Source organism: Lithobates pipiens, unplaced genomic scaffold (genome assembly GCF_037356315.1).
Source record: "Lithobates pipiens isolate NorthernLeopardFrog02 unplaced genomic scaffold, aLitPip1_a1.2 Scaffold_13, whole genome shotgun sequence".
In the NCBI taxonomy this organism is placed as follows: domain Eukaryota; kingdom Metazoa; phylum Chordata; class Amphibia; order Anura; family Ranidae; genus Lithobates; species Lithobates pipiens.
This window is the reverse complement of record NW_027507718.1, coordinates 36,913,864-36,932,752: the sequence shown is the minus strand read 5'-3', so window position 1 is coordinate 36,932,752 and position 18,889 is coordinate 36,913,864. Positions and strand designations below refer to the sequence as shown.

At 49.1% G+C, this 18,889-nt stretch overlaps 1 protein-coding gene across 3 annotated transcripts in view; it reads right to left on the bottom strand.

Moving 5' to 3' along the window:
* The window catches only part of SMARCA2 (SWI/SNF related BAF chromatin remodeling complex subunit ATPase 2), a 355,922-nt gene that overhangs the window by 271,349 nt on the left and 65,684 nt on the right, over positions 1-18,889 (bottom strand). Inside the window, exon 1 of one of the 3 annotated variants that reach the window (XM_077475013.1) lies at positions 786-1,053. The exons of 1 other annotated variant lie outside the window; for it this stretch is intronic. The gene's annotated coding sequence lies outside the window, so the exon portion shown is untranslated. Of the gene's footprint in view, positions 1-785; positions 1,054-18,889 lie in introns of those variants that run through there. One more of the 3 variants, XM_077475015.1, reaches the window with a different exon arrangement.

Here is an 18,889-nt window from a genome sequence, read left to right as displayed (position 1 = left end):
CAGATGCCCCTAGTAGTGTATACAACACAGGAGGGTGACACAGATGCCCCTAGTAGTATATACAACACAGGAGGGTGACACAGATGCCCCTAGTAGTGTATACAACACCGGAGGGTGACACAGATGCCCCTAGTAGTGTATACAACACCGGAGGGTGACACAGATGCCCCTAGTAGTGTATACAACACCGGAGGGTGACACAGATGCCCCTAGTAGTGTATACAACACAGGAGGGTGACACAGATGCCCCTAGTAGTGTATACAACACAGGAGGGTGACACAGATGCCCCTAGTAGTGTATACAACACAGGAGGGTGACACAGATGCCCCTAGTAGTGTATACAACACCGGAGGGTGACACACGTCCCCTATATTGTACACAATAGGATCACACAGATCCCCCTAATAGTACATAGCACACAGGAGGCTCCCCCAGTAGTGTAGATAACACAGGGTCTCACAAAGCTCCCCCTAGAAGGCTGAGCCATCTATCTCCATTAGAGTATAGAGAAGGATCAGGCAGCTCTGTCCCCGGCCTCCCTAATCCACACCATGGTAGTGAGTCAGGAGCTGTGCTGAGCCCCATCTGTACAGCGTGCTGAGCGGCCCCTCTCCACACACACAGACATGGGAAGATTTGGGGAAAGCAATCACAGGAGCCATGTTTATTCCCTCCCCTTCTCTCTGGAAAGTTTGTCCAGCCGATCGATGGCTGCTCTGCCTGGGACCCGACCCCTGAGTCTGCAAGGCTGGGCCGGCAAGACCGAGCACAACACACCGCTTACCTGATCAGCAGCGCCCGCCGGGTGTAGCGGAGGGGGGAGGGGAGGAATCGGTGGTGTGGGTGTATGTAGTGCGAGGTAAAAGATTCAGGCCCTGTTCCTGTTCCTCCTCCTCCCCTCCGTCATGTCATCGTGATCAAACATGTCTGTGTGTTTTCCCTCTGACTTCCTGATTCTGCTCCGCTTCACAAACTCAGCCTGTGTGTGTATGAGAGAGATAGAGAGCACGGCCTCCCCCCACTCTACACACAATCCATACAGCGGCCTGTCTGCCTGTACTGTGGAGGAAGGGACAAGACTTTCTAACTAGTGTACACTTCCCTCACAAGCCCTGGAACTTTCTGTCTGCTTCCATGGACTCACACATGTCTTCTTCCCTGCCTTCAAAAGCCGCTGCGCCACTTTTCTCACCTTCACCCCCCTCTTATTAAAGTGTTGCGCCAAATTCATGACACACTCAATGCCAAAATCATTTGTTTTGCATTCAATGCAACAAATTCAAAATAAAATACAAAAATGGAGCCAGTTAGGACCAACTCTCTTTTGGCGTACAGAGATAAACTGTCGCAGACAGATTTTGAAGTGTCTTGTGTGTGTCCTACAAAGCAAACCTCAAGTACACGTTTCCAGACAGATATATGGCGCACGCTGCGCCACTTTTACAATACAAGAGAGACACTTTCGCAAAATCTGTCCACGCCAGTCTTTAATTCTAAAGATTCTGTTCATGAACATTCTGCCGCTGTAGGCTCCATTCACACGTGTGTGCTGTGGTAACGTGGCGTCAAGTAGGCTGGTGTCATCCAGTGCGGAAAAAAATGGTCTCACTCCACCAAGCATAGCCCCCCCCCTCCCACAATATAGATCCTCCTCCCTCAGTACAGACCCCCTCACTAAGCACAGAACCCCTTTCCTCAGTATAGACCCTCCACTAAGTACAGACCCCCCTCCCTCAATACAGACCCCCTCACTAAGTACAGACCCCCTTTCTTCAGTATAGACCCTCCACTGTACAGACTCCCCTCCCCCACAGTATAGATCCCCCTCCCACAGTAGAGACCCCCCTCACTAAGTACAGATCCCCTTTCCTCAGTATAGACCCTCCACTATGTACAGACCCCCCTCCCTCAGTACAGACCCCCCATCAGTATAGACGCCCCCTCAGTGCAGACCCCCCATTTGTATAGACACCCCCTCAGTGCAGACCCCCAATCAGTATAGACACCCCATCAGTGCAGACCCCCAATCAGTATAGATACCCCCTCAGTGCAGACCCCCATCAGTATAGATAACCCCTCAGTGCATACCCCCATCAGTATAGATACCCCCCCTCAGTATAGATACCCCCTCAGTGAAGATCCCCCATCAGTATAGACAACCCCCTCAGTATAGATACCCCCTCAGTGCAGACCCCCCATCAGTATGGACACACCCCCCTCAGTATAGATACCCCCTCAGTGCAGATCCCCCATCAGTATAGACATCCCCTCAGTATAGATACCCCCTTTGTGCAGACCCCCCATCAGTATGGACACACACCCCTTAGTATAGATACCCCTCAGTGCAGACCCCCCATCATTATAGACACCCCCTCAATATGGATACCCCCTCAGTGCAGACCCCCATCAGTATAGGCAACCCCCTCAGTATAGATACCCCCTCAGTGCAGACCCCCCATCAGTATAGACACCCCCCCTCAGTATAGATTCCCCTCAGTGCAGACACCCCCCCATCAGTATAGACACCCCCCTCAGTATAGATTCCCCCTTAGTGCAGACACCCCCCATCAGTATAGACACCCTGCCTCAGTGCAGACCCCCCATCAGTATAGACACCTCCTCTGTGCAGACCCCCCATCAGTATAGACACCCCCCCCCAGTGCAGACCTACCATCAGTATACACACCCCCTCAGTGAAGACCCCCCATCCGTATACACAGCCCCACAGTGCAGACCCCCCCATCAGTATAGACACCCCCTAAGTGCAGACCCCCCATCAGTATAGACACCCTCTAAGTGCAGACCTCCTATCAGTATAGACACCCCCTTAGTGCAGACCCCCCCATCAGTATAGACACCCTTTCAGTATCGAACCCATCCTCAGTGCAGGGGGCCACCCCCGCCCTCCAGAACACTGTCTGACAGTGCTGATTGGGAGACGGTCAGCTGCTGTTTTTTCAGCATGCCTGTCCGACAGAAGCCAGCCGAATGGCTGGTTTCTTTCGGACCATAGGCCAAATAATGTTTTTTATTGAACCGGCTGATGTCAGCTGGCATTTGGACCGTGTGTGTATGAGGCTTAAAACACACACATTAAAGTGACTATAATGCCCCGTACACACGAGAGGACTTATGTCCGACAGACTTCCAAAGGAGTTCCGCCGGAGTTCCGACGGAGTTCTGACAGACTTTTCGGCCGAACGGACTTGGCCACACACGATCACACTAAACTCCGACGGATTCGAACGTGATGACGTACGACCCGATTCGAATAAGGAAGTTCATAGCCAGTAGCCAATAGCTGCCCTAGCGTCGGTTTTAGTCCGTCGGAGTAGCATACACACGAGCGGAGTTTTCGAAGGGGACCGGGTCCGGCGGAGTTCCGTCGGGAAAATTTGAAGCATGCTTCATTTCTAAAGTCCGTCAGACTTTTGCGAAGCTAAAGTCCGTTGCAGCCCACACACGATCGGATAGTCTGACGGACTCGGTCTGCCGGACTTTGGATGTTGAAAAGTCCGCTCGTGTGTACGGGGCATTAGTGATGGCCGAACGGTTCGCCCGGCGGTCGTTTCGCGGCGAATTTCCGACATTCGCGGTCCGCACGTTCGAACGCCTTTTTCCGTCGTTCGCCGCGGCGGACTTACGTGTTTAATGTATACAAGAACTTTAACCTTTGGTGACACGTTTATCATGTGATACAGGACAGCCAATTGAGACATGACAGCACATGGACACTTGTACATTCCCCCTAACCTATAAATACACCCGATCCGGTGGCCATTTTACATTCTTTCTTCTGTTAAGATAGGGACAGGTTCCTGTGTGGAGTAGGGAGAGATAAACCACTAGCTATTTGGTACACAAAAGTTCTTTTCAGGACTGGTATAGGTGTTAGGTGTTGATAGGTTTGCTGTGCTGCTGATTCTTGCAGCAGCCTGAGTGTCTTTTGTTAGTTTAGAGAAAGGGAAAGGACGGTGTATGCTACAGGGACAGCCAGATTAGTCTTTCATCATCATCATCATCATCATCATCATTAGCTGTTACTATCAAGGTCCACAAAAGAGCTGTTCCAGTAACCACTAATCGTTCTCTTTTTTTGCCAATTTGTATAGGGACAGGAAGGAAGCAGTGTTGTCAGGCAGTGAGGGTAATTTTAAAGACTTGCTGTTATTATTAGTTCCACAAAGGTTCTTTTCAGGACTGGTATCAGTGGTACAGTAATAGGCTTGTACATGTATAATATTCTTTCTTCCAAATATAGAAAGGATATTATACTTGACTGCTGCCCTTCTGCTGCAGTCTGCTAAACATTCACAACTCACTTGTTCCACAAAAGTTCTTATAAGGACTGGTAACTTGGTATAGGGTGCTACGGTACATAGGCTTGAGTGCGGTACAGTCTGCTGTTCTGTAAGGACCGCTATCGGTCCACAATAGATAGGGTTGACGTGCACCACTGCTGACCGCTGCCCTATACTGCAGCAGTCCTTCAGCGGTATAGGGACTGACGTACAGTCTGCTAATCACTAACACACAACCTGCTTGTTCCACAAAAGTTCTTATAAGGACTGGTAACTTGGTATAGGGTGCTACGGTACATAGGCTTGAGTGCGGTACAGTCTGCTGTTCTGTAAGGACCGCTATCGGTCCACAATAGATAGGGTTGACGTGCACCACTGCTGACCGCTGCCCTATACTGCAGCAGTCCTTCAGCGGTATAGGGACTGACGTACAGTCTGCTAAAAACTAATACACAACCTGCTTGGTCCACAAAAGTTCTTATAAGGACTGGTAACTTGGTATAGGGTGCTACGGTACATAGGCTTGAGTGCGGTACAGTCTGCTGTTCTGTAAGGACCGCTATCGGTCCACAATAGATAGGGTTGACGTGCACCACTGCTGACCGCTCACCTATACTGCAGCAGTCCTTCAGCGGTATAGGGACTGACGTACAGTCTGCTAAACACTAATACACAACCTGCTTGTTCCACAAAAGTTCTTATAAGGACTGGTAACTTGGTATAGGGTGCTACGGTACATAGGCTTGAGTGCGGTACAGTCTGCTGTTCTGTAAGGACCGCTATCGGTCCACAATAGATAGGGTTGACGTGCACCACTGCTGACCGCTCACCTATACTGCAGCAGTCCTTCAGCGGTATAGGGACTGACGTACAGTCTGCTAATCACTAACACACAACCTGCTTGTTCCACAAAAGTTCTTATAAGGACTGGTAACTTGGTATAGGGTGCTACGGTACATAGGCTTGAGTGCGGTACAGTCTGCTGTTCTGTAAGGACCGCTATCGGTCCACAATAGATAGGGTTGACGTGCACCACTGCTGACCGCTCACCTATACTGCAGCAGTCCTTCAGCGGTATAGGGACTGACGTACAGTCTGCTAAACACTAATACACAACCTGCTTGTTCCACAAAAGTTCTTATAAGGACTGGTAACTTGGTATAGGGTGCTACGGTACATAGGCTTGAGTGCGGTACAGTCTGCTGTTCTGTAAGGACCGCTATCGGTCCACAATAGATAGGGTTGACGTGCACCACTGCTGACCGCTGCCCTATACTGCAGCAGTCCTTCAGCGGTATAGGGACTGACGTACAGTCTGCTAAACACTAATACACAACCTGCTTGGTCCACAAAAGTTCTTATAAGGACTGGTAACTTGGTATAGGGTGCTACGGTACATAGGCTTGAGTGCGGTACAGTCTGCTGTTCTGTAAGGACCGCTATCGGTCCACAATAGATAGGGTTGACGTGCACCACTGCTGACCGCTCACCTATACTGCAGCAGTCCTTCAGCGGTATAGGGACTGACGTACAGTCTGCTAATCACTAACACACAACCTGCTTGTTCCACAAAAGTTCTTATAAGGACTGGTAACTTGGTATAGGGTGCTACGGTACATAGGCTTGAGTGCGGTACAGTCTGCTGTTCTGTAAGGACCGCTATCGGTCCACAATAGATAGGGTTGACGTGCACCACTGCTGACCGCTGCCCTATACTGCAGCAGTCCTTCAGCGGTATAGGGACTGACGTACAGTCTGCTAAACACTAATACACAACCTGCTTGGTCCACAAAAGTTCTTATAAGGACTGGTAACTTGGTATAGGGTGCTACGGTACATAGGCTTGAGTGCGGTACAGTCTGCTGTTCTGTAAGGACCGCTATCGGTCCACAATAGATAGGGTTGACGTGCACCACTGCTGACCGCTGCCCTATACTGCAGCAGTCCTTCAGCGGTATAGGGACTGACGTACAGTCTGCTAAACACTAATACACAACCTGCTTGGTCCACAAAAGTTCTTATAAGGACTGGTAACTTGGTATAGGGTGCTACGGTACATAGGCTTGAGTGCGGTACAGTCTGCTGTTCTGTAAGGACCGCTATCGGTCCACAATAGATAGGGTTGACGTGCACCACTGCTGACCGCTGCCCTATACTGCAGCAGTCCTTCAGCGGTATAGGGACTGACGTACAGTCTGCTAAACACTAATACACAACCTGCTTGGTCCACAAAAGTTCTTATAAGGACTGGTAACTTGGTATAGGGTGCTACGGTACATAGGCTTGAGTGCGGTACAGTCTGCTGTTCTGTAAGGACCGCTATAGGTCCACAATAGATAGGGTTGACGTGCACCACTGCTGACCGCTCACCTATACTGCAGCAGTCCTTCAGCGGTATAGGGACTAAGAGTTTTGTCACAGGGTCATTTAAAAAATGACATGCAGAGGAAGAGGCAGGCCCTTCCGCAGGGGTGGTAGGGGTAGGGCAGGAGCAACAGGCTTGAGCCAAAGTGGGAAGTTGCAGAAGGTGCGTTCAATTACTTTAAAGGATGCACCAGACTTGGTTGAGTGGCTCGCTCAGCCTTACTCTTCTGCACCCTCCTCATCCTCTCGATCTGCACCCTCTTCTTCACTCTCTGCTATGTGCACCCCCAAAGACACTACCACCAACAACACGACCACCACCACCACCACCACATACCTTCCGCTTGAGTCACTGGAATTATTTTCCGATCCATATCAAGAGGACATTTCTGATGCGCAGCCACTCTTGGTATTGGATCAGGAAGAGGAGGTAGCAACAAGCGCTACTCAGCAGTCTGACGCCAGTACCCAGATCAGCCCAAGGAGGAGGTTGGTCCCCGGTGTTGCTGCCTACTCCGAGATCTCTACTTATAGCGGTGGGGAAGGTGACGTTGATGATGACGTGTCTAGTGATGTCACGTGGGTGCCCACAAGAGAGGAAGAGGAGGGGAGTTCAGAGGGAGATATGGACCAGCAGATAGGGAGGAGAAGCAGCAATGACTTACATTGCACAGCAGGGACAAAGCAGACTGCAAATGTATCAGGAGCGAGTCATCGACCATGTACGGTCACATCTGGCGCTCCCAGGACACCGGCACATGGCTCCGCAGTGTGGGCTTTTTTTAACGTGTCCGCTGCTGACAATAGCGTTGCCATCTGCAATCTTTGCAGTCAACGCGTTAGTCGCGGTAAGCCCAATACTCACCTAGGGACGACCGCCTTAAGAAGGCACATGAGCAGCCATCACCGAGCCCAGTGGGAGCAACGGAACACACAAAGCCACACTGCAGGCTCTCACCGTCCAGCCTCGTCTTCTACTTCTCCTTCTCCTCTCTCCTCACAATTGTCCTCCACTCCACCTTCCATCACGCCAAGCTCACATTTTTCTGCAAAAAGGCAGGCTTCCGTGGGCCTAATGTTTGAGCGTAAAAAAATGATGATGCCGGATAACCCTCTTGCCCAACGGTTGGCGGCTGGCTTGTCAGAACTCATAGCCCGCCAACTACTGCCATATAAACTGGTGGACTCGGAGGCCTTTCGCAAATTTGTGGCCATTGGAACACCACAATGGAAGGTCCCAGGAAGGAAGTATTTCTCAGAGAAGGGCATCCCAGAGCTATATGGCCATGTTCAGCGGCAAGTGAATGTATCTCTGGCACACAGTGTCGGTGCCAAGATACATCTGACCACAGACACGTGGTCTAGCAAACACGGGCAGGGAAGGTATATCAGTTTTACTGCCCACTGGGTGAACCTTCTGACGGCCGTCAAGCATGTAACCCGTGGCACCCGTGTAGATTTGGTTTTACCGCCACGGATTGCATGCAGGCCTGACTCTTCTTCTCCTCCTCCTACTCCATCCTCCTCCCTCTCCTCCTCAGCTGCCTCCTCCTTTTCCGCTGCTAGCGTCTCTTCCACTGCACCGCCCAAGCTCCCCAGAACCTATTCCACATGCCAGGTGAGACGTTGCCATGCCGTGCTGCGTCTGTTGTGCCTGGAAGCAAAGAGCCACACTGGCCCGGCACTCCTTTCAGCTTTGCGTTCACAGGCAGATGAGTGGCTAACACCGCTCAATTTGACAGTTGGTAAAGTGGTGTGTGACAACGGTGCCAATCTGCTTAGCGCATTGAAACAGGGCAAAATCACGCACGTGCCGTGCATGGCACACGTCTTAAACTTGGTCGTGCAGCGATTCCTTGTCAAATACCCTGGGGTCCAGGACATCTTGCGGCAGGCAAGGAAAATCTCGGCCCATTTCAGAAGATCTTACACGGCCATGGCTCGCCTTGCTGACATTCAGCGGCGACACCATCTGCCGGTCAGACGTCTTATTTGCGATTGCCCGACGCGATGGAACTCAACCTTCTATATGCTTGATAGGCTGCTCCAGCAGAAACGTGCAGTTAACGTCTACCTGTATGAACTCTGCGAAAGAAACGGTTCTGGGGAGCTGGGTTTTTTTTCACCGCGCCAGTGGCTGCTCATGCGCGACACATGCAGACTTCTGCGGCCATTTGAGGAGATCACCAAACTGGTCAGTCGCAGCCATGGCGCCATCAGTGACATGGTACCTTATGCCTTCTTTCTGGAGCGTGCATTGCGTCGTGTCATTGATCAGGCTGTGGAGGAGCAGGAGCGGGAAGATGAGGAAGTCGCAATGCTGGATGAATTCCCAGGGGGGGCTACTCTATCTGAGACAAGTCAACAACAGGAGTCTGATGAGGAGTCAGAGGAGGATGGTGCCGGGGCGGATGAGCAGGAGCAAGAAGAGCATGCTTTAAACCTTTCTGGGATCCCTGTTGTGCGAGGATGGGGAGAGGAGAATGAAGAGGACGACATTATCCTGGATGATGAGCAGGAGCCAGGCCACCACACCGCTTCCACTTTAGTGCAAATGGGGGCCTTCATGCTCCAGTGTTTTAATAGGGACCCCCGTATAAAAAGCATGAGGGTCAAGGACCAGTACTGGGTGGCAACGTACTTAGACCCCCGGTACAAACACAAAATGGCGGAAATGTTACCGCCGTCGCAGAGGGCTGTCAGAATGCAGCACTTCCAGGCCTTGCTTCGAGAAATGCTGCATTCTGCTTTTGCGTGCGCTGGCAGAGGAGCAATTCCCACTCCCAGAGAAGGATTTGCGGGTACCAATCCAACAGCGCCTGCAAGAAGAGGCCGGTTTGAAGATGTGTTGGTGACTTCGGATATGAGGTCATTCTTTCAGCCGACCCATCGACAGGTGTCATCCGGATCCAGCATCAGGGAACGCCTAGACCGTCAGGTGTCCGACTACATTGGGTTAACGGCCGATGTGGACGCTCTGAGGAGTGATGAACCCCTAGACTACTGGGTGGGCAGGCTTGACCTCTGGCCAGAGCTTGCCCAATTTGCAATCGAACTGTTGGCTTGCCCCTCATCCAGTGTCCTGTCCGAAAGGACGTTCAGCGCAGCAGGGGGGATTGTGACCGATAAGCGTACTCGCCTAGCTCACCACAGTGTTAACTACCTCACATTTCTAAAAATGAATGAGGCATGGATCTCGGAGGAATTCAACACATGTGACCAGTAGACCATGTATATGTCTATAAACTATTTTTTTAATCAAGCACACAGACCTTCTTAATTCATTTGGCTCACTTCCTTGACCCAAAAAAGCACACCGTACTATATGCCCCTACCCTCCTCTTTGAAGAGGTTGAGCGGTGTCATATTTCTACTGGGGCTGCTTATGATATCCCTGTGCTGTGCTGACTTCCTCCTGGGGGTTCTTATTATGAAGGGATCACACTATCCCTGTGCTGTGCTGACTTCCTCCTGGGGGTTCTTATTATGAGGGGATCACACCATCCCTGTGCTGTGCTGACTTCCTCCTGGGGCTGCTTACGGTGCTGCTGTCAGTGCTGTATGTCACGGTGCTGCTGTCAGCGCTGTATGTCACGGTGCTGCTGTCAGCGCTGTATGTCACGGTGCTGCTGTCAGCGCTGTATGTCACGGTGCTGCTGTCAGCGCTGTATGTCACGGTGCTGCTGTCAGCGCTGTATGTCACGGTGCTGCTGTCAGCGCTGTATGTCACGGTGCTGCTGTCAGCGCTGTATGTCACGGTGCTGCTGTCAGCGCTGTATGTCACGGTGCTGCTGTCAGCGCTGTATGTCACGGTGCTGCTGTCAGCGCTGTATGTCACGGTGCTGCTGTCAGCGCTGTATGTCACGGTGCTGCTGTCAGTGCTCTGTATTACGGTGCTGCTGTCAGATGCCTCTATCACGGTGCATGTGTCATTCCGGTATGTCACGCTGCTGGTGATCATCTCCTGCACCCTCTTCTTTGCCTACCCTGGTCCCTGACCTTCCCTCTCCTCCATTGCCTTCATTAGCTCCATAGTCCTGAATTGTTAGAACAATTTCCCAAATAAAATAAAAATGCTTGTAGTTATCGATCCCAAATTCACCTCATACATGTATTATGTCATTGTCCAGATGGTGGGACTACGTTTTACCCCCTAATAATTACCACGTGGCCGCAAATTCGACATGAAGGTTTGCAAAGTTCGCCTCCCATTGAAGTCAATGGGGCCCGCGGCGAACGGTCGGTTTCGCGAACGTTTGGGTCCGTTCGCATTTCGCGTTCGCGAAACGTCCCGTCGGAAGTTCGTCCATCACTACGGGGCATTAGGGTTTTTTTTTTTTTTTTGTAATAGCAAACATATCATACTTACCTGCTGGGGAGCCAGTGTGTATAAGGACACGATGTAGTGCACTGGGAAAAAGATTATAGATTTTTTGGATACATTCTGGTGTCACTTTAACTTTGGATAGAAGTATCGGGTGCATGAAAAAATTGGTCTTTGGGTATCGGTAGCTCCAACCCACTGTAACCCTATAGAGGTACTCTTGATGAAAGCAAGAATTGGCCTTGCTGTAAAAAATTGCAAAGATATGCACCGGTCAGGAAAGGCTGGCTGGGGACAGTGGTCCATCGCCTGTCTGTGGGCACCTGAGTGCATGCGCGCACAGTTACCGGCGCTAGGCAGGCTGTTTAAACCCAGTTCTCCCTTCAGATCTTGCTGCTTGATCTACAGGGTTCCTGAGCTTGTCTGAATCCGATCTGATCTTGTGTTGACCCGGCCTGCTACTACCCAGGGGTCACCACCCGCTTCTGCCAACATGCCTGCTCCACCGGCAGTAGTGATGTTACCCCCAAACCTCGAGTGCCTATGCCTGAGAGATTTTCTGGTGAACAAGGCAAATTCAGGGCCTTTCGCAACTCCTGTGAGCTCTACTTTGCCCTCCAGCCACGGACATTTTCTTTGGAAGCCATCAAAGTGGGCTTTGTGATTTCCTTGCTTCAGAACGAGCTCCAGCTCTGGGCGCATTGCCTTCTTGAACAAAAAGCTGATGAACTTTCCAACCTGACCACATTCTTTGACGCTATGGCCCGAATCTATGAGGACTCTCAGCAACAGCCGAAGCTGCTCTCCATGCATTACAGCAAGGCCGCAGGGCCGCAGAGGACTATGTTGCAGAGTTCAGGTGTTGGAGTGCAGATACCAACTGGAATGATGCTGCCCTCCACTACCAGTTCCGGTTGGGTCTGTCTGACCCCCTTAAAGATGAACTTGCTCGTGTAGGGGTTCCTCAGACTCTGGATGAACTTATCAATCTAGCCATACAGATTGATAGATGCCTATGTGAATGCAGTTCGGAGAGAACCACAGGTCTGACACGTCCAACCTGGATGTTGCCAAGAGTGCCCAGTTACTAAAATACTACGCCACCAGCCCCCTACTTCAGATGTGCCAGAGCCTATGCAGCTGGGTATGCTACGCCCTACGCTTACACCTGAAGAGTGCCAATGTCACCGCATGAATGATCTGTGCATGTATCGTGGGGAACCTGGGCACTACGTGAGATCCTGCTTTGCCAAGATCCGTAAGTGGCATCCTTTTTCTGCTGATCAAGTCCTCGCAGTCACCAACACTTCCCCTCACCTTGCTCTTTCCATTTTGTTGCAGCCCCCCGAAAAGAACATCCAGGTTCCCACTATCATTGATTCGGGAGCGTGCAGCTACTTTATGGACTCCACTTTCGCAGCAAAACACTGCATTCCTTTACGTTCCAAGATCCAAGGACTACTTATACATCTTGCCGACGGATCTGCCATCCGGTCTGGTCCAGTCATCCAGGAAACCATCCCTATCTCTGCCAGCATATCCAATCTTCACTAGGAACTTTTATGTCTCAATATCATCTCTTCACCCTTGTTTTCAGTTATCCTGGGAATGCCCTGGCTCCAGGCCCACAACCCCTGCATTGACTGGACTACCAGAGATGTTACCTTCCCTTTTCCATACTGTTTACAACACTGCCTTCCAAAGACCTCCAACCAGCCAGCAGCTTTGATGTGCCTGGATACCGAAGCTTGCAATTAGTTCCAGAGACATACCACGACTTCATGGATGTCTTTAGTAAGAAAGGTGCAGAGACTCTTCTCCCTCACCGGGTCAATAACTGCCCTATCAAGCTCCTTCCTGAGGCCGAAGTACGTTTTGGAAGGATTTTTCCTTTAACTGAACTGGAGCTGGCAGCACTTAAAGACTTTATTTATGATAACCTTAAGAAGTGATTTATCCGCTCATCTACATCCCCTGCAGGAGCTGGCATTTTCTTTGTGGAAAAGAAGGACCATACTCTTCGGCCATGTGTTGATTATCGGAAGCTAAATAAGGTGACCATTAAAAACCTCTACCCTTTCCCTTTGGTACCCAAACTTTTCCAGAGACTGGGAGTGGCAGTCATTTTTACTAAATTAGACCTTCGGGGGGGCTATAACCTGGTTCGCATTAGGAAAACAGCTTTTCGCACCCGATTCGGACATTTCGAATACCTTGTGATGCCATTTGGGCTCTGCAATGCCCCTGCCACCTTCCAGCATTTTATAAATTACATTTTCAGAGACTACCTGAACTTATTCGTCATCATCTACCTAGATGACATCTTGATCTTTTCTGCTTCCATCAATAGCCATCGCCAACATGTCAGGTGTGTGTTAGAGCGGCTCCGACAACATGGCCTTTATGCAAAACTTGAGAAATGTGAATTTGAACAACAAAGCTACAGTTTTTGGGACTAATCATTTCTGTTGAAGGTATCAAAATGCACCCCCAGGAAATTTCCGCTATCCTTGAGTGGACTGCTTCTGTGGATAAAAAGGGGGTTCAGCGGTTTGTGGGCTTTTCACACTTTTATTGGAAATTTATTAAAGGATTCTCAGCCATCATCTCCCCTATTACCCAGCTGACCAAGCAGAGAGTTCATTTCCATTGGACTCCCGAAGCCCAAACTGCTTTTGACACCCTCAAGAGACTTTTTACTTCTGCTTCTGTGCTGAAACTTCCTGAGTCGGCTCTTCCGTTTGTTTTGGAGGTCGATGCATCCAAAGTCGCTGTTGGGGCAGTACTCTCACAGCGACAAGGTCCCAAGGCTCTTATATTTCCCGTTGGCTTCTTTTCACGCAAGCTAACTGCTCCTGTAAGAAATTACGATGTGGGGGACCAAGAACTATTAGCAATAAAAGCGCCTTCGGAGGAGTGGCGGTACCTTCTGGAAGGAGCGGCTCACCTGATTCTGATCTATACGGATCATAAAAGCCTGGAATACCTGAAATCTGCAAAAAGGTTGAAGCCGCGTCAAGCCAGGTGGGCGCTGTTCTTTTCCAGGTTTGCCTTCCATGTCACCTACAGACCAGGGTCTAAAAATATCAAACCAGATGCTTTGTTCTGCATGTTTAATGATCCCAAAGTTCCTACCTCTCCAGACACTATTCTGTCGGCAGAAAACTTTCTCCTACTACAAGAAGATCTTAAGGTCGGATTAAGGTTGGATTAAGCAAGCTTCCAGTGAAAACCCCCCTCCTGCAGTAGCAGGGCTGCTAGCGAAAGACAGTCTGTTCTGGCTCAAGGACAAAATCTTCATTCCAGAAAATATCCGGGTCACTATACTCGAGCTCTGCCACGATCATGTATTAGCCGGGCACTTCGGTGTCACCAAAACTTCTGATCTAGTGCAACGCACATTCTGGTGGCTGCAAGTTGCAAAGCACTGCAAAAGATATGTGGAGTCATGTACCATCTGTACTCGCAACAAAGGTAATAAGGTCAGGGCTTGGGGCTTGCTCAAACCTTTACCTGCTCCAGAGAGACCTTGGAAATTCACCTCCATGGACTTTATTGTTTAGCTCCCCCCTTCAGAAGGCCATACTGCCATCTTTGTGGTAGTGGATCGGCTGCCCAAGATGGCACACTTCGTCCCCTTGAAAAGAACACCCTCGGCACCGGAAACTGCACAAGTTTTTATCAGGGAAGTCGTCAGACTTCATGGAGTACCAGCCAACATCATTTCGGATAGGGGAGTTCAGTTTACCTCTTGGTTCTGGAAAACACTATGCAGTTCCCTTGGTATCGAGTTATCTTTTTCTTCCACATACCACCCTCAGACGAATGGGCAAACAGAGAGAACTAACCAGACTCTCGAAAAAGTATCTTCGCTGTTTTTCCTCCTTTACTCAGGACGACTGGTTCTCTCTGTTGCCATTGGCTGAGTTTGTGTATAACAATTCTACCCACTCTACCATCAAGCAGACCCTGTTTTTTGCCAATTATGGTTACCACCCATCATTTCTACCTAACTCTGTTCCGGAATGTTCTGTACCAGCTGTTCTCAAGACTGTGGATTTTTTCAGTACCAATAATAAATTGCTGCAGGAAACCATGACCACAGCACAAGAACTAAATAAAGAGATTTTTGATAAAAAAAAGACAGGGGGAATTGATTATGGAACCTGGAGACCAGGTTTGGCTGTCTACAGTTAATCTTCGACTTGCTTGCCCTTCAAAGAAATTGGGCCCTAAGTTTCTGTGTTCTTTCTCAGTCGAGAAGAATCAATGAGGTGACCTACGAACTGGAACTGCCAGAATCACTGCGGCTACAACCCAATTTTTCATGTTTCTCTCCTAATCCTTTCCCAGGACGAGCAACGGATCCCCCTTCTCCTATAATTGTCAATGGTGAAGAGGAGTTCGAAGTTGAGGCAATAATGGATTGCAGGAAGAGAAATAACCATATTTAATTTCGCATCAAATGGAAGGGGTATGGTTCCCAGGAAAACTCATGGGAGCCTGAAAGCAACATACATGACAAGCATCTGATTCAAGCCTTCAAGAGATCCCATCTTGAGAAAATGGCCTGGTTGGGCATCCGGAGGCTGCCCCTTGGGAGGGGTCAATGTCAGGAAAGGCTGGCTGGAGACAGTGGTCCATCGCCTGTCTGTGCACGCCTGCAGGCACCTAGGCGCATGTGCGAGTGCGTGCATGGTTACCGGCACCAGCTGCTTGATCTACAGCGTTCCTGAGCTTATTGTCTGAATCCGATCTGATCTTGTGTTGACCCAGCCTGACCTGTGACCTTTCCTGCCATCTACCTGCCTCTGACCTCTGGCTTGTTTACGACTCTGCATCTGCCTTATACCCTGCTCCATCCGTGCTCATCTGTTACAGACCCGGCCTGTTCCACGATCCTGTCTCTGCCTGCTGCATCTGTTCCTGCACTGACCATCTCGTTTGACCCGGCTGGCCTGACTCTTCTGTGTGCCTGCTCCTGAGGGACCTATCTGTTCCTGTGGTTTCCCTGCTGTCTACTGGTTCCTGTCCGCTGCTGCTGAGGTCTGCTTATCCAGCTACAGTTTCCTGAAGACTTCCTGATCCATCCTTCGGCTGTTGATCCTGCCAGGCACTCATGCTATCTTTGACTCCCGTGTCTCTTGTCTCCACCATCAGGGGTCGCAAGTCGGGAACACAAGAGAGGTCTCCTTCTGCATTCCGGACTCAACACTAGGTATGTGACAGCACCTGTCAAACAGGTGCAGAAAAATTGGTCTCCTCCATCATCATTACCACTTTAGACAACTTGGCAATAAGCTGTGGTTGGGGGAACATGAATGCCAATTTGTCTACCAGTGTCCCTCCCCTCTCTATAGGCTCATGAACTAACATCTGAGTCCAGTAATGGCTGGGCATCATCAAGGAGCAAGTGGCTGATGCTGTGGTCAAGAAACTATTCTAAGGTAGTTCTAAGGTAATGATAGTTCTAAGGTAAGTATTTCATAATGAGCTAGTATGTGATGCATACTAGTTCATTATGCCTTTGTCTAGCAGTTTTTTTTTTTAGTTTTTGTTTTTGGAGGTTTACAACCTCTAACCGCTAGCCGGCCAACTGCCGCAGTTATACTATAATCGCTGTAGGTATATGTCGGCTCTTTAAGACACTATTGCAGGCACGCACACGCCGCTGGAGCCGTGCGCACCTGCAACGTGTCCCCGGGGCTGATGTGTGTGCCTGGCAGGCGCAATGTCTGCCGGGCACTCGCAATCGCTCGTGACAGAATGAGAATGGGGATGTGTGTCTGTAAACACAAAAATCCTGGTTCTGTCAGAGGAGAGGAGAGAGATTGTGTGTTCCAACTAAGTAGGAACACAAGATCTCTCTCCTCCTCTAGTCACACCAATCCCCCACAGTTAGAACACACATAGAGAACACAGTTAACCCTGTGATCGCCCCTAGTGTTAGCCCCTTCCCTGCCAGTTGCATTTATACAGTAATCAGTGGCTATCTTTATCTATGAGCGCTGTAAATGGTACCAAAAAAGTGTCAAAAGTGTCCGATCTGTCCACCGCAATGTCACAGTCCTGATAAAAATCGCAGATCGCTGCCATTACTAATAAAAAAAAACTATAATAAAAATGACATAAATCTATCTCCTATTTTGTAGATGCTATAACTTTTGCACAAATCAATCAATATATGCTTATTGCGATTTTTTTTTACTAAAAACATGTAGAAGAATAGATATCGGCCTAAACTGATGAAGATTTTTTTTTTGGTAATTTATTATAGCAAAAAGTACAAAATATTGTGTTTTTTTTTTCAAAATTGTCGCTCTTTTTTTGTTTAGTGCTCATGCACACGGACGTTTTAAAAAACTGTCTGCAAAGCTAGCTCCGACGCCTGGAAAAATCGGCGTTAAAAATGCGATTTTTACCGCGTTTTGCATTGGCGTTTTTGCGCGTTTTTTAGCGTTAGCGTTAAGTAGCATTTTTAAAGAAACACATCTCTTGGCTATAGCACTCAGAAAACAAAGAAAATATGTTGCGCGTTTATGCGCGTTTGTGCGCGTGTTTGTGCGTTTTCCCGCAATTCGCGTTTTTACAGCTCTAGCTCCGCGCCACGGAACGCACTAGTCCTGGGTTTTTTTTACAGCTTAAAAACGCCTATGCCATTTGCAGCTCAAAAACGCCTAGGTGGGCATGAAGCCATAGACTAACATGGACAGGCGTTTTTAAGCTGCAAAAAACGCTCAAAAAAGCGGCTGTAAAAACGTCCGTGTGCATGAGGCCTTATAGCACAAAAAATAAAAACCACAGAGGTGATCAAATGCCAAAAGAAAGCTCTATTTGTGGGGAACAAAGGGCATACATTTTTTTGGGGTAAAATGTTGCACGACCGCGCAATTGTCAGTTTAACCACCTACAGACCGGACCATTTTGCTGGTCAAAGACCAGACCACTTTTTGCGATTCGGCACTGCGTCGCTTTAACTGACAATTGCGTGGTCGTGCAACGTGGCTCCCAAACAAAATTGACGTCCTTTTTTTCCCACAAATAGAGCTTTCTTTTGGTGGTATTTGATCACCCCTGCGGTTTTTATTTTTTGCGCTATAAACAAAAATAGAGCGACAATTTTGAAAAAAACACGTTATTTTTTACTTTTTGTTATAATAAAGATCCCCCAAAAATATTTAAAAAAACATTTTTTTCCCTCAGTTTAGGCCGATACGTATTCTTCTACATATTTTTGGTAAAAAAAAATCGCAATAAGCGATTATTGATTGGTTTGCGCAAAAGGTATAGCGTTTACAAAATAGGGGATAGTTTTTATTTTTATTAATAATTTTTTATTATTTATTTTTTTACTAGTAATGGCGGCGATCAGCGATTTTTATTGTGACTGCGACATTGTGGCAGACATTTTTGACACATTTTTGGGACCATTGTCATATATACAGTAATCACTGCTATATAAATGCAGTGATTCCTGTGTAAATGACACTGGCAGTGAAGGGGTTAACAAGTGGGTGGCAGTGTAGGGGTTAAGTGTTCTTAGGGGTGTGTTACTAACTGTGGGGGGGTTGGGCTTTCATTTAGTGAACACTGATCTCTGCTCCAATCACATGGAGCAGAGATCAGCGTCACTAGTTGCTAGACAGAATGGTTTACACAGCATTTCCTCCATTCAGCCGTCCCGTGAGACGATCGCGGGTATGCCCGCAGCGATCGAGTCCGCGGGACCCGCGACCGGACTCACGGGGGTCCCGACCGGCACGCAAGCACGCTGCCGGCGGCGCGCTTGCGATGGCAGGGCGGCATTGAATATTGGACGTACCTGTATGCCAATATGCCTGCCCGTGCCATTCTGCCGACGTTAATCGGCGTGCGCTGGTCGGGAACCGGTTAAGCGAT